Source organism: Oncorhynchus mykiss, chromosome 13, assembly GCF_013265735.2.
Source record: "Oncorhynchus mykiss isolate Arlee chromosome 13, USDA_OmykA_1.1, whole genome shotgun sequence".
Lineage (NCBI taxonomy): Eukaryota > Metazoa > Chordata > Actinopteri > Salmoniformes > Salmonidae > Oncorhynchus > Oncorhynchus mykiss.
This window is the reverse complement of record NC_048577.1, coordinates 45,525,130-45,529,397: the sequence shown is the minus strand read 5'-3', so window position 1 is coordinate 45,529,397 and position 4,268 is coordinate 45,525,130. Positions and strand designations below refer to the sequence as shown.

At 39.1% G+C, this 4,268-nt stretch overlaps 2 non-coding genes across 2 annotated transcripts; one reads left to right on the top strand and one right to left on the bottom strand.

The window, feature by feature from the left end:
* Positions 1–2,511: 2,511 nt before the first annotated feature.
* trnas-aga lies at positions 2,512–2,593 on the bottom strand. The gene has a single exon. It is a non-coding gene; the product is annotated as a tRNA-Ser (tRNA).
* Positions 2,594–2,727: 134 nt separating this feature from the next.
* On the top strand, positions 2,728–2,809 carry trnas-aga. Its single transcript has one exon. It is a non-coding gene; the product is annotated as a tRNA-Ser (tRNA).
* The last annotated feature ends 1,459 nt before the right edge of the window (positions 2,810–4,268 follow it).

Genomic DNA, 4,268 nt, shown 5'->3' with positions numbered 1-4,268 from the left:
TGCTGAAGTCACGTGGTAACTGTTCTTCCAGTACAGTAGACCCGAACAGGCAAATGGATTTGTATATACATTGAGTCATTGCACTCTGAACTGAAGTTTGCAATTATTGTCGAATTGCAAAAAATAAAAAGACCGAAATTATGTTTTCTCAAGTAGGCTACAAAAGTGTATTATGAATATCTATAAATGGGAAAAAAGATATGATACCTAGCTTGTTCCTGTCTTGCGTTTCATTTTTTAAAACTAACATTTGTTGATATTTTCTACATTTTCTCAAGTTATAATGTTCAATTATTATTTTGCCAATTCAAGCATACTCCTTCCTTTTTCATGTTCCTTCATACCCCTTCATGATTTTACTCCTAGAGTCATAGAGGTGAAGTAATTTTTTTACATGTATTCTGCCAGGGTATGCATTGGTAAATACAAAAGTATTGATAATACATTTTTTTATGTTTAATTTAAAAGGGGTGATGATCAATCTTATCTTCCACCACAATTACTGCAATCACATCATCAGAAGAGGTTATAATCTGTATCAGTCCGTGCTATACGGGATCATTTGGACGTCGCCAAACACCATTGACGTTGTTTAGGGTTAAGTAAGGGCGATGGTTAAGGTTAGAGTAATTAATCCTATGTGATTAAGTTTAAGGTTTAATGTAGGAATGTCCCAAAGATACCGGATAGCACTGACCAATCTGTATATCTCGTACTGTATATCACAAGATGGCTTGTTGGTGTTGCAATGTATCCAATCATGGACTTATCTCCATCATAACATGACTATGTGTGATAACCATATAGTAGTAACCAATGATGTACAGTACCAGTCAAAAGTTTGGACACACCTACTCATTCAAGGGCTTTTCTTTATTTTATTATTTTCTACATTGTAGAATATAGTGAAGACATCAAAACTATGAAATAACACATATGGAATCATGTTGTAAGTAAATAAGTGTTATACAAATCAGCCACCATTTACCTTGATGACAGCTTTGCACACGCTTGGCATTCTCTGAACCATCTACATGAGTTAGTCACCTGGAATGTATTTCAGTTAACAGGTGTGCCTCGTTAAAAGATCATTTGTGGAATTTCTTTCCTTCTTAATGCGTTTGAGTTGTGTTGTGACAAGGTAGGGGTGCTATACAGAAGACCAAGTCCAAATAAACAAAGAGAAATGACAGTCCATCATTACTTGAAGACATGAAGGTCAGTCAATGCGGAAAATGTCAAGAACTTTGAAAGTTTCTTCAAACGCAGTCGCAAAAACCATCAAGCGCTATGATGAAACTGGCTCTCAGGAGGACCGCCACAGTAAAGGAAGACCCAGATTTACCTCTGCTGCCGGGGATAAATTCATTTTAGTTACCAGCCTCAGAAATTACAGCCCAAATACATTCTTCACAGAGTTCAAGTAACAGACACATCTCAGCATCAACTGTTCAGAGGAGACTACGCGAATCAGGCCTTCATTATCGAATTGTTGCAAAGACAGCACTACTAAAGGACACCAACAATAATAAGAAACTTGCTTGGACCAAGAAACACAAGCATTGGACATTACACCGGTGGAAACCTGTCCTTTGGTCTGATGAGTCCAAATTTGAGATTTTTGGTAAAGGACACCAATAATAATAAGAAACTTGCTTGGACCAAGAAACACAAGCATTGGACATTACACCGGTGGAAACCTGTCCTTTGGTCTGATGAGTCCAAATTTGAGATTTTTGGTTCCAACTGCCGTGTCTTTGTGAGATTCAGAATATGTGAACGGATGATCTCTGCATGTGTAGTTCCCACTGTGAAGCATTGAGGAGGGGGTGTGATGGTGTTGGGGTGCTTTGCTGGTGACACTGTCTGTGATTTATTTAGCATTCAAGGCACACTTAACCAGCATGTCTACCACAGAATTCTGCAGCGATACGCCGTCCCATCTGGTTTGCGCTTAGTGGGACTATCATTTGTTTTTCAACAGGACAATGACCCAAAACACACCTCCAGGCTGTGTAAGGGCTATTTGACCAATAAGGAGAGTGATGGAGTGCTGCATCAGATGACCTGGCCTCCACTATAACCCAACCTCAACCCAAATGAGATGGTTTGAGATGAGTTGGACTGCAGAATGAAGGAAAAGCAGCCAACAAGTGCTCAGCATATGTGGGAACATCAAGATTGTTGGAAAAGCATTCCTCAAGAAGCTGGTTGAGAGAACGCCAAGAGTGTGCAAAGCTGTCATCAAGGAGGTAATGGGTGGCTATTTGGAAGAATCTCAAATAAGAAATATATTTAGATTTGTTTAACACATTTTTTGGTCACATATGTGTTATTTCATAGTTTTGAAAAACCCTTGAATTAGTAGGTGTGTCCACTTTTGACTGGTAATGTATATAACAAAATAGATCATAACACAATGTATATACATCATTGATCGTAACGTGTATGTGTTACAATGTCTCCAAAAGTGGACATTTCCTCATCGTCACGGCTAATGTTAAAATATTTCGTTGTCGGCAGGATTCGAACCTGCGCGGGAAGATCCCAATGGATTTCTAGTCCATCGCCTTAACCACTCGGCCACGACAACCTCATACCACTTGACGCAAAACATTACAATGACATAAATTACATCACGATACAAATTATTATGCGGAAACTACATTTCATTGTAACAACATTGTTATATAGATTAGATACAATTTTTGAAAGATCTCCTATCAAGTTGTCGTGGCCGAGTGGTTAAGGCGATGGACTAGAAATCCATTGGGATCTTCCCGCGCAGGTTCGAATCCTGCCGACAACGGTTATGTTTTTTGTAGGTTTTTTCTAAAAGCCATAAAGTCCAGTCTTGTGGTCTGGTCATAATTGAGTACAAAATGCAGTTCGTTCATACAGGAACAGGCAGCATGTACTAATTAATCTCGAATGATTCTCGTAACGGACATGTAAGGACGCAAAAACGACACCCCATTTTCGTAGTGATGCACTTTTACAAAATGTATTTTAACGCTTTGAAAATATTGACATATGCATACTTTTATATCTAATAAATTGAAAACGGGTCAAATATGAACATTATTATAGCGCTATGCCGTGGTCGAACCGAATGGTGCCATGAAATTTTTTTTTTTTTAAATTTCAGATGATGATAGCTGCCAGGAGGTGGCGATAATGCACTATGTATACCAGAATAAACATTTCTGTCAGCAGGCAGGGATTGCAGTCACACAAGGATGATCATATTTACCACAGACCTTTTAATTGCGTCTGTATTTGATGTAATGTAGTGGGTACAACAGATTAGTTTTCATATTGGCAACTATGTGTACCCATTAAAGGCATTGTAGAATAAACATGTTTTGGCATGCTTGATCTGACAGTCTGGGTTGTAGTGAGACATTTTGACAGTGTCATGGTGGTAGTGTAAAAGTACACCATTGAGATATATCAGTCTGATAAGTAAGGGGGTGACTGGAGTACAAAGAATCCAATGCTTGCATTTCACAGACTATTTGCATGAGGTTCAGTAAGCGGGTGAACATCAGTGGTGTCTTTATTCCTATTTGAATATGATGACAGCATAAAGAATAGCAGATGGAAGATCTGGAAAGTTTTGCCTTCGAATACTACCTTCCAATAGTGGATCATGAACTGGTGTGGCCCAGGGCGAGTGACAGGATGCCTCCCACGTGGGTGTTTAACTTACTCACTACCCTTTGACTTTTAATCCAAGAGGCGACAGCAATGTGAATCTATTGACTTGATCCTCTGAACAGGAGTTGGAAAATGTCTGGTGCCCAGGGCCCTCATGTTTAATTTAATCTCCATACTACAATTGAGGCTTGTGTAGTGTATTACTGCTGTAGTTTAACCTGAGCATCCAATCAGTCCCTCCGCCTGCCAAACCCCTACATTGAACACAGTAAAAAAAATGCTCCAGTGGTGTCAAAAACACAGGCCCAACACGTATTTCCACAAATGAAATATGCCCCAGGAAGTATGACATGGGAAGTTCAGTGTTATTTCACTGTGTGTGTCAATGTCTCTAGATGTCTGAAGGAGAATAGAAATATGTATTTCTCTGCACACACACCCACACCTCCGAATGGATAAACTGACGCGCACACACACCAAGCTAAGCGGAGAGATAAACTGTACGTTGCATCTTAGCAAACAAACAATAATTTATGCAAACACCATCAAGCAATAACACACAGTGAATTGCATCAAGATCTATAAAAAGTCATGTGTTTCCATGTTAT